The 12,217-nt window shown below is 44.5% G+C and overlaps 1 pseudogene; it reads right to left on the reverse strand.

Annotated features, from left to right (window-relative positions):
* Positions 1-3,603: 3,603 nt before the first annotated feature.
* LOC133657291 (craniofacial development protein 2-like) lies at positions 3,604-4,947 on the reverse strand (annotated as a pseudogene).
* Between the last annotated feature and the right edge of the window lie 7,270 nt (positions 4,948-12,217).

Here is a 12,217-nt window from a genome sequence, read left to right on the forward strand (position 1 = left end):
TTTCCCTTGTACCGTATTGATCATATCAGTGAAATCAAAGACTATACATGGTTCACCCTCACCTCCTCCACATTCTAAATTTGATCTACTAAACTACTATCAATGTGTAAAATCGTTATTTTCAAATTAAAATTAGTAATAACTTTTTACCCACGGGAAAAATGTTAAAACTATGGAATGTGTCAGAGTCTGATGATTGTCGATTTTGTTCCAAGGAGTCTGTATCCACCCTCACTCACCCCCTTCTGTTTCTGAAAAAGGAATGTGTTATTAATACTATCACTTTCAGAAACATCTAAGAAAAAGGTCAGCTAATAGTCAAGTAGCGGAGGACAGGTCATGTTTGAGGTCAATGATTGTCTCTTTAGCCTCTATGGTCCACTGGGGGGTGTTGTTAGGGTAGGGGACCCCTTAGCAATATCACAAATAACTCAAACTCAACTAAACCCTAACTTTTATGTAACTTATTCAATATGGTGAAAGTAACACAATATGCTTATATTTATATTGTCACCAATACTAGAAAAATACTACCCTTATGGCGGATGCTTTAGCAATAGTATTTTGAAATTTTACCACACCTGGTTGCCCCAATAATTCATTAAGTCAAGCTCATGTTGTAGAAAGTTGAATGATGCGGACACGTTTGTTACTGAATACTTTCTATCAGACTTCTGTCTTGACGACTATGTGTATGTAATGAGCAACTATAATTTTTTGATATGCTTAAATGTGTAATGTGTCGTTTTAGCTCAGCTGTTGTGTAGCTGCTAGCTCCTCGTAGCCTACAGGTGTCTAAAGTGCAGCCCATAGTAATGTGTTTAACATCACTATGGGCTAAACCTAATCTTTTGAAAATGTGGTATTTGGGTGTCGGTGTAATGTTTGGCAGCTACGCCGTGTCTTATCATTGGACCTAAGTTATTTGGTTTTATAGGCGAGACAGAGAGCAAGGGAACAATGTGGGACATCAATTGTGTCCATTTTATACCATGCTAGCTGTTGCAAAGATAGGTCAACATGAGCAGCCACACCTTGAGTTCCAACATATATAAATAATCATAACATATGGCGAGTCGGGTGGCAGAACACACGGAAGCATCTCAGCCAGCCAGTGTTTTCACTGTTAGAGCAGTTGGATGTCAGCCATTCCTGCTGTTTCAGGCTGTGGTATGAGCTCATGGAGGAGCCTTGGTAGTGGTGTCGCAGCTTGGTGATTGAGCCGTCAGGTAACACCAGGAAGGTTCCTTCTGTGCGATTTGAATGTCAGGTTAAAGTCTGTAAAGGAGGTCCAGCAATCTGAACCGGAAGTGGTTTGGTGACAGGTGACATGTTCGTCCTTCGTTTTGGAAGATGACCAGGTGACTTCACGTTGATTTGTGTGCGAAGATGGCTGATGAGGCCAATCCTTGTGCGGAATGACCGGCTGCAGTGAGGGCAGGTTATGGCTGGGGGTGGCTGGCAGAGAGAGAGGAACTGTCTCTGGTCTTGCGGAGCTGTCGCTTCTGTTGGGCTTCATGGATGCGTTTTTCCTCGAAGTCTGCTACACCATGCCAGACTGCAGAGCGCCAGTTTGAACGGTGTTGGGCATCGCCTTCCCATGTCTCTGGGTCCAGACCACAGCCCTTGAGACTGGCCTTTAGGGTGTCCTTAAAGCGTCTCCGCTGTCCGCCGCGTGAGCGCTTTCCATGGTGCAGTTCACCGTACAGGAGCATTTTTGGGAGGCGTTCATCTGACATGCGGCAGACATGGCCAGCCCATCTCAGCTGGGAACGCTTGAGGATGGCATAGATGCTATCCATCTCAGCCTTGTGGAGGACCTCAGTGTCTGGGATCTTGTCCTGCCACCTGATGTTGAGCAGCCTCCTGAGAGATCTCATGTGGAAGGCGTTGAGCTGTTTAGCATGCCGGCTGTATACAGTCCAGGTCTCACAGGCATACAGCAGGGCGGGTAGGACAACAGCACGGTAGACCTTAAGTTTGGTCCGTAGGCTAAGCCCTCTGCACTCCCAGACAGAACTGCGGAGTCGGCCAAATGCAGCACTTCCATGCGCTATCCTATGCATGACCTCCTCGTCGATGTTGCCCACGCGTGACAAGGTGCTACCCAGGTAGACAAACTTTTCAGCAGCTTTGAGGTCCTCACCATTTACGCTGACGAGGGGCTCAGTGTACGGGTCTCCAGGAGCAGGTTGATGCATAACCTCTGTTTTCTTTGTACTGATGGTGAGTCCAAAGTCTGAGCATGCTGTGGCAAAGTTGTTCATGCTCCGTTGCATTTCCAGCTCGTTGGAAGCATTCAGGGCACAGTCGTCCGCAAAAAGAAAGTCGTGAACCTTGGTGGTCTGTACTTTTGTCTTTGCCTGGAGTCTTTGCAGATTAAACAGCCTGCCATCAGTGCGGTAGCGCAGGTCTATACCCATGTCCCCAGACCGGAAAGCATCTGTCAGCATGGCTGAGAACATCATACTGAACAGAGTGGGTGCCAGAACACAGCCTTGTTTGACTCCATTTTCCACATGGAAAGGCTCAGATGATGCGCCGTTGTCCTGGACTTGTGCCTGCATTCCATCATGGAATTCACGGACCATGTTTATGAAGATGTTAGAGCAGCCAAACTTGGCCATGATCTTCCAGAGGCCCTCTCGGCTGACAGTGTCGAAGGCCTTCGTCAGATCTACAAAGGTGGAGTATAGAGTGACGTTCTGTTCTCTGCACTTCTCTTGGAGTTGGCGAGCGGCGAAGATCATGTCCACTGTACCACGACCCTGCCTGAATCCGCATTGGCTCTCCGGTAGGAGGTCTTCGTGTTCGAGATGTTCCGTCAGGCGGTTTAGCAGAATTCTGGCCAGGATCTTTCCTGCTACAGACAGCAGAGCAATGCCTTGGTGGTTGTTGCAGTCCTGCCTGTTGCCCTTGCATTTTTATAGATGGACGATGGAGGCGTCTTTGAACTCTTGTGGCAGCTTCCCTTTGTTCCACATGGTGCAGAATAGGTCTACCAGTTGTTTGGTCAGAGGTGGTCCACCAGCTGTGTAGATTTCTGCTGGAATTGCATCAGCACCAGGTGATTTGCCATTTGGAAGTCCTCTGATGGCTTTGATGACCTCAGCTTCCGTTGGTGGTTCGTCAAGGGAGGTGTTGACAGGGACTTGAGGGAGGCGTGCAATGGCTTCGTCATTAATGGCTGAGGGGCGGTTGAGAACACTGTGGAAGTGCTCAGCCCAGCGCTCAAGGATCTTCTCTCTGTCTGTGACCAGTGTGCTGCCATCAGCACTGAGGAGAGGAGGAGATCCTGATGTTGTGGGTCCGTAGATGGCCTTGAGGGTGCTGTAGAACTTCTTGTTGTCATTCTGGTCTGCATAGGACTGGATCTCGTCAGATTTTCGGCAGAGCCAGTCGTCCTGCATCCGACGCAGCTCCCGCTGGACGGTTGCTTTGATGTTCTTGAGGGCAGACTGTTTTTGAGAGGATGTTGGATCACTGAGGTGGGCTTTGTGCAGACGATGTTTCTCCTGGAGAAGATCTCTGATGTGATCATCGTTCTCATCAAACCAGTCCTGTTGCCTGTGGGCTGTAGGTCCTACTGCATTGAGAGCAGCAGTGTAGATGGTGTCTCTGAACGCAGCCCAGTCCTCCTAGAGATTCCCTGAGGGTTTCAGGTCCTGCAGTTTGCTGGTGAGCTCTTCAGTCAGGGATTGCGTGACAGAGGCATTGGTGAGCCTGGAAACGTTCAAGCGCTTCGGAAATTTGGAACCTTGAGGCCTTCTGGGAGGATGGATCTTGATGTTCAGCTTAGACACAAGGAGCCTATGGTCAGTCCAGCACTCTGCACCGCACACCGCCTTTGTAACCCTGACATCCTGTCTGTCCCTTTGCCTCACGATGACATAGTCCAGTAGGTGCCAGTGTCTTGAGCGGGGATGCATCCATGAGGTCCTGTTGCGCTTTGGGAGGCTGAAAACTGAGTTGGTGATCAAGAGCTCATGTGCCGCACAGGTCTCCAGCAGAAGGATGCCATTGCTGTTACAGCTGCCCATGCCATGTTTGCCGAGGACTCCTTCCCATGACTTGTGATCAGTGCCGACCCTGGCATTGAAGTCACCGAGGATGATGAGCTTGTCTGCCCTGCATGGGCACTGCCGCGATGGTAGCGTTCAGGTCTTCATAGAACCTCTCCTTCACATCGTCTATGTTCGTCATCATGGGGGCATAGGCACTAATGAGTGTGGCAGAGTGTTTTCCTGGAAGAGGCAGGCGCAGCGTAATCAGGCGGTCACTGACACCTTTGGGAAGTGCAGCCAGCTTACTGACCAAGTTGGATTTAATGGCAAAGCAAACTCCTGCCTCACGCCGCTCTGCTTCAGTGCGGCCTATCCAGAAGAACGTATAGCCAGCACCAGTCTCTGTCAACTGTCCCTCTCCAGCTAGACGTGTCTCGCTGAGAGCAGCGATCTGGATGCCGTACCGGTCCAGCTCTCTGGCGATCAGGGCAGTTCTCCTCTCAGGTCTTGATAGGTCACCAGCCCTATCAAGAAGTGTGCGCGCATTCCATGCGCCAAGGGTGATCGGTGTCACCTTTTTCTTTTTTCCTTGTTTCTTACCGCTGGTAATGGGGCTCCTGCCAGCTGCGGCTAGCTGGCCAGAAAGAGGTGAGGCAGGCAATTTTTGGGGCACCTTTTCTAGCCCGTTCCTCATGCCAGGAGGTAGGAAGTGCATTCCTAAAGAGGGATGCCTAGTCGCTCGGGGGGCTGCCGAAGTCCAGTGCTGCCTCAGACCCTATGGCTCGAGCCGCCTGCGTGCGAGTTTGTGACTATGGCTTCCAGTGAAGTCCACACCTGCCACTTGGCTACGTGCCCGACGCCGCAGAACTTGGGTAAGGGTGGGGGAGATTGCGGGGGTTGTGTGTGTGTGAAGTCATGACTTGCGCGGTGCATTGGATTTAAGTGAGGGTGGGTTGCGCAGCGCCGACCTCACTCTCTCGCCCGAGTCCACCTGTATCCAGTGGCAAGACAGAGTCGAGACGGCTGGAGATGGATCCAGGTGCAGTGGATGGCCTGGACACATTATAGCATAACACATCCAGCCCATAGCGCTCCACAGAGCCTGCTGGTGTCGCCATTCAGCCCGTTGAATCTTTGAGGGTTTCTTCCGCGCAGTCAGCCGAGAACCAGTCTTCTATCCCAGTGTGCTGGCTAGGCTAGGCACCACGGGAAGTGCCATACAGGCATGCAGGAGGACCAGGACTATCAGTAGGGATATTTCCTTAGCTAGAGGACCCTTGCTGAGGTAAGGTGCTACCTCTCTACAGCCTGCGGTTGTAGTTTAACGTCATACCCAGGATACTGGGTATGACAGGTAACCTTCTTGTGACCCCACCCAAGCCTTCGACCTTTAAAGAGGAAGCACACAGTTTTTTTTGGTACCTCTGGAATCGAATGGGTGGCTGATAAAATTGTCCGTTGACACTCATGTCCAGCAGGGGTCCTGTCGGTACTTCCTGCTGGGGCTCCTGATGTGGGCGTCCTCTGCCACGCCTTCGTGTTCGTTTGTTGGCACGACGGAACCTTTCCTGTTCGGAAATGTTCGGACAGTCACGACTCCAGTGACCAGGCTGGTCACAGCCGAAACAGTGTCTACCCCAGACTGGCTTTTAAGCATTGTGTTGTCCACCACCCGAGTCCAACCCTCTGGTCGCACGTCTGTTGAGGATTTTTTCCTCCACCTGTTGGAACTCAAAAGCAAGGTCACCCACTGTTGAATATACCATAGCTGATTTTTGACCTTTTGGTTCTTTTGACTTTTTATCTTCGGCGATCTGTAATTTAAGTAGTCGTTTCCTTGTTGCTCTGTCATTAGCCCTATTTTGCATGGGATGAATAAAATGTCCATGCCATATGTTGGTTTTGGCACCGTGTATATCAGGGTTAACTTTGTCCAAAGTGTTTGGCCAAAGGTTCCCTCCCTGAGGTACAGGTGGGAAAGCAAGGTCAACAATGGCTTGCATGTATGCATCGGCAAGAGACTTATATTGAAGTAGGCCCCTATTGTTAATGTCATGTGTCAAAAATGTTTGGTGTGCACTGCCCTCTGCTGGAGGAAAATCATCAGACGTGCAAAATAAGGGGTTAATACTTTCTCTTTTAACGTTGATGTTCCAGGTAATTTAATGTTCAGTGAATGTATAGGATAGGCCAATACAAGCTTTGGCTTATATACTGTATATATATATATATATATATATATATATATATATATATATATATATATATATATATATATATATATATATATATATATATATATATATATATATATATATGTATATATGTATATATATATATATATATATATATATATATATATATATATATATATATATATATATATATATATATATATATATATATATATATATATACACTACCGTTCAAAAGTTTGGGGTCACCCAAACAATTTTGTGCAATAGCCTTAATTTCTAAGAACAAGAATAGACTGTCGAGTTTCAGATGAAAGTTCTCTTTTTCTGGCCATTTTGAGCGTTTCATTGACCCCACAAATGTGATGCTCCAGAAACTCAATCTGCTCAAAGGAAGGTCAGTTTTGTAGCTTCTGTAACGAGCTAAACTGTTTTCAGATGTGTGAACATGATTGCACAAGGGTTTTCTAATCATCAATTAGCCTTCTGAGCCAATGAGCAAACACATTGTACCATTAGAACACTGGAGTGATAGTTGCTGGAAGTGGGCCTCTATTCACCTATGTAGATATTGCACCAAAAACCAGACATTTGCAGCTAGAATAGTCATTTACCACATTAGCAATGTATAGAGTGTATTTCTTTAAAGTTAAGACTAGTTTAAAGTTATCTTCATTGAAAATAAGGACATTTCAATGTGACCCCAAACGAACGGTAGTGTATATATATATATATATATATATATATATATATATATATATATATATATATATATATATATATATATATATATATATATATATATATATATATATATATATACACACACACATATATATACTGTATATATGCGTATATATATATATATATATATATATATATATAATCTAAACTGCCTTTTCCTTACTCTGAACAAAAAAAGTCATAAGTCCACTGATGTTTAAAAACTCTACACTCAGAGTCCAACAATTTTGCAATTTTTTTCCCTCGTGCACTAATTGACTGAAAGATTCCCACTTTGCGGCACAAGCGTGATGACGTCACGTTATCGATGGGAAAATTGATTTTTTTGCATGATGCATGATTTGCTTGAGCGGCTAGGAGATCCAGTAACAAGCGGTAAAAAAAGGATTGATGGATGGGCGAAAAAGGACAGATAAAAAATTATATTAATAAAAAAATATATATATATATATATATATATAAGTATTTTTTTAATTCTTTTTTTACTCGGGACTACCCGCGATTTTGGACGCTGGCGGGCCGTATCTGCCTAGGATACCCAGTAACCAGCGGTAACAGATTAAAAAAACACAACTTTTTTTTTTTTTTACGCCCCGGGCCGTGGTTTGGGGACCTCTGCTTTAGACCGTTCACAACCCCATTGATTAGCTTTCAGGAGCTGCCTTTTATTGCCAACATGACACCCGGTTTCATAGCACACAGCAGCTGACCAATCAGCAGTCAGATGCGAGATAAAAGCGATTTGGCCTCCACACGGCAATATGAATAATGAACAAGAAAAACAAATTAAAAAATTGAAAGTCCAGAGTCTCGTGCTCCACTCAAAAGTAGTGATGCTGTTCACTAAAACTAAGCAATGGCACTTCAGTCTTTTGTTCCAGCGGATATGGTTCAATTCCCAGCCAAAACGTACGAGGTACACATCAAAATAAATCAAAATGCAATCTTCAAAAATGAAAGCAAAGTTACTCATATATATATTTTAATTTCATTATTTCGCACGGAAACTAAAAGATTTAACAATTTCATAGTAATCCAAAACACGCATCTAATCCCTTCAAACCACACTCGTGCACAAACCAGTTGTGTCGTCCACACTTCTAAAATCCATATTTCGTCCCTGCACACATGTGCAACTATCGATAATGCGTCACTGTATGAAAACAATGAATAGATTTACAACTTTCACAGGGACTTTCCAATTTACCCTTGTAAATAAAATACCCCCCAGCGTTGTCACCAAAACCTACCTGAGTAAATAAAGTTCCATCAGGAACCTTTTTCATTCCTTGTCGCCACTAGGGACTCTAAATTTCCCCAGGAACCTTTGAGTTGTGGCGTTTCCAAAATGTTGTATTCAAAATTTCAGTCGTCATTACACTATGCAGGGACACCTTGTTTAATTCTTGGCTCTTGTGTATTTCCAAGACAAGATGCTGGACAATGGAGTTGCAGGAACTTTTGTGGGGCATGAAGAAGGCTGAACACTGGTTTACTCAGCCGAAGTGTTTAAAATAGTTTGCGTTTTTTAAAACTGTTTTAATTTATTATTAGATACATTTCAATTTGCAAGAAGAAGACTGTGACACTGTGATGACATCTGTGGGTTTCTAATGAGTAGAGTTATGGTACAAAGTAGGAATCCACACTATTAGCTTGCTATATAGTGTGTGCAAACTGTAAAATGGTACTATTATTGGGCGTGTTGCATGGGATTTACCGTATTTTCCGGACTATAAGGCACACTTAAAATCCTTTTTTCTCCTCAAAACTTGACAGTGCGCTTTATAATCCGCTGCGCCTAATGTTCGGATTAATTACTGGTTTTGCTTACCGACCCCGAAGCAATTTAATTTGGTACATGGTGTAATGTTAAGTGTGACTAGTAGATGGCAGTCAAACATAAGAGATACGTGTAGACTGCACTATGATGGCAATATGACTCAAGTAAACAACACCAACTTTTTATATGTTCCATGAAAATTATAAAACATTACACACGGCGCTCAAAAATCTATCAAAATGTTTTAGTACGACTTTGGTAAGCTATGAAGCCGCACCCCTTCATGGATTGTCGGCACATTAAACATACAAACATATGGTGTGTGTATAAGGTAAGACATATTATCTGGCATTTTGTTTCGCAATATTATGCAAAAGCAACTTTTCTTACCTTCTGGTACCTGCTGATATGTATTTGGGATCTGCATAAATCCTGAAAAATTGCACTAGTGACTCAAAGCGCTTTACATAGTGAAACCCATTATCTAAGTTCTATTTAAACCAGTGTGGGTGGCACTGGGAGCAGGTGAGGGAAGTGTCTTGCCCAAGGACACAATGGCTGTGATTAGGGGATCGAACCTGGAACCCTCAAGTTACTGGCACGGCTGCTCTACCAACCGAGCCACGCCGCCCCACTAATGCAGGCAAATTTCTTTTAAAGATCCCAATCAACGTGTAATTGACATGTTTACATGGCTGGGCACACCCAGACCACGCCCAGACCATGCCCCCATATAAATAAGCATATTGAAATTAGCCATGTGCCTGACATCTGCACCCTATGCCTAACCAGAATCCACTGCCAAGCAATAGGAGTGAGGAGTGAGTAGAATAGCACAGGTGAGGCGTTCAATTCTGTGGGCTCAGAGAACCGAACACAGGCTGAAACAAAATAAATGGTGGGACCTCTAGTTATACAGTATGTGAAGTGGATGATGGCTGCCCAACGTCAAAGTGTGGCCAAAACATGTTGTCATCTGGTGCAGGTCTTGACCATGTTTTTGGGCCCCAGGGGTGTCAAAGTCATTTTAGCTCAAGGGCCTCATGAAGGAAAATCTATTCCCAGGTGGGCCGGACTGGTAAAAAGAGTGAGGAGTGCCCTGACCAGATATCTAGATCCCGAGATTGATTGTTGTCAAATGTTCTTTATCACATTGTTTACTTTCACGTGTCCAATAAAGATTTGATTAATTTATGATGACTCAGGTGTGATTCACTACAATAGGGCCCCACAGCACACTGGACTCCAGTTAATTGAAATACCACAACACTGGATATTGTTCAGATAAGTTCAATTTAATTTAAGAACTTGCACACAAAGCAACACTGGAGGTGACTATGACGTGCGCATTTTCCGCGCATGCATACTAGGTCACGGTGTGCCGGTGGACGGAGGGGGAGGCGGTGGGGGTTCTTAAACGACCATTGTGTGAGTGTGTGGACAAGGATAAGGTTAGGTGGATAACCTTAGTGTAGAAGGGGCCTTACAAAGAGAGCTACTTCAGTTTTTGACTTTCTTGAGCGTCCATGTGCATAATTACGCCAAGCCCAAACTAAATAAAGTATTCTCCGCCTCACTCTGCAGCGTTGTCTGCAAATTTCAATATAATTTAGCTCCTCATACACATTTTTTATCATTAATTTCACCTCAGTATCCTGCTGCTGACTATTGCTTTGCCCATTTGTATTTTAGCTGACACAGCCTCCACAGTCCTCAGGTGCTATATTCACAATGAAGCAAAGCGCGGAAGGTCATATTATGAAAGAAGGTGTCTGGCACAGGTATATTAAACATTTTTTTAAAAAAGTGTGTTTCCTCCACTGTAAACATCTTTCCCCATTATGCAAGTAAAGCAGATAAGAAATCGCGTTTTTACTCCTATTGCATAACAGCATAATGGGCAGGAACCGTGTTGGGAATCTGAGCCATGCTATATAATTGGAAACACGACTTCATTAGAATAACTGCCACCATATTTGCAGGGATTTATAGTAAATTACCATAAAGTGTGGCATCTTAAGAGTGCAACATAAGTTCAACATTCCCAGATGAGATAAGGATAAGACGGTAGTAAGAATGACGAAGTGCCAGAGGCCATCTGCACGTGCTATTAAAGCGCCCATTGCTTTCCACTAAATCCCAGCAGTGGAAAGAGTCCAGCAATCAAAGCACATATGGCCGGCGACTGGTGACTGAATTATCCTTCAAATGTAGGTTAACGAATTCAGTGGCAGGCTGTGTTTGAGAGTGTCGCATCTTTAACAACCTGACAGACACACCTGCCAGCGGGAGGAACCGGGGGCCCGAGGGGGGTGGGGGGTGGGGTTGGCTGAGAAGTGGGTGGTAACTATCATGGAGAAGATCGATCAGGTAGTCTGCAGGGGAGTCGGGATACGCAGGGCGAGGCCATTCATCGCAGGCTATCGGGAGCTAATGAAACACACTGAGAGAATGATTAAGACACAGACACCTACTATGTCAGGACCCCGTGGCTGATACATTCATCACCATCAGTGTCTACCAGGCGTCAAACACTCTCTGCTGCTGTTTGTGTCCTGTGATCCTGCCTTTGGGTTAGCATGCTTTTCTTAGGGAAACACATAAGCAAGATTTTATTGTCCTCTTTGTCGTTTGGAAATGGTCCAAAATCTTTGTGACTGTGCCAGTAAATGATGATGAGCTTGATCATGGTATAAAGACGAGAGAAGCTGCTCCCCAATTGATAATCAAACTACTTCAATAATATGAGATGCCGAATGTAAAAATTCAATCACAGTTTGATGTATCATTTGAATATTTACCTTACTCCCCCAACCCCCACATTTAGCTTTTTTTAGTCACATTTGAACCAAAAACTAAATGGTGAATCTAAATGTTAAATCTATATTTAAATGTTACATCTAAATCAAAATCTTTCTACCGCTTGTCCCTTTCGGGGTCGCGGGGGGTGCTGGAGCCTATCTCAGCTGCATTCGGGCGGAAGGCGGGGTACACCCTGGACAAGTCGCCACCTCATCACAGGGCCAACACAGATAGACAGACAACATTCACACACTAGGGCCAATTTAGTGTTGCCAATCAACCTATCCCCAGGTGCATGCCTTTGGAGGTGGGAGGAAGCCGGAGTACCCGGAGGGAACCCACGCAGTCACGGGGAGAACATGCAAACTCCACACAGAAAGATCCAGAGTCCGGGATTGAACTCAGGACTACTCAGGACCTTCGTATTGTGAGGCACATGTACTAACCCCTGTACCACTGTGCTGCCCTGTCTAAATCAAAATGTTAAATCTTAATCTAAAGGTTAAATCTAAATGTTCAATCAAAATCCAAATGTTGAATCTAAAACTCTGAAGGTTAAATCTACATTTTAAATCTTAATCAAACATTTTAAATCTAAATGTTGAATCCAAATCTTAAATCTAAATATAACTATACATGTTCGATGTTAAATGTAAATATAAATGTTAAATATAATATGAGATGCCGAA

The sequence above is a fragment of the Entelurus aequoreus genome, linkage group LG09 (genome assembly GCF_033978785.1).
Source record: "Entelurus aequoreus isolate RoL-2023_Sb linkage group LG09, RoL_Eaeq_v1.1, whole genome shotgun sequence".
In the NCBI taxonomy this organism is placed as follows: domain Eukaryota; kingdom Metazoa; phylum Chordata; class Actinopteri; order Syngnathiformes; family Syngnathidae; genus Entelurus; species Entelurus aequoreus.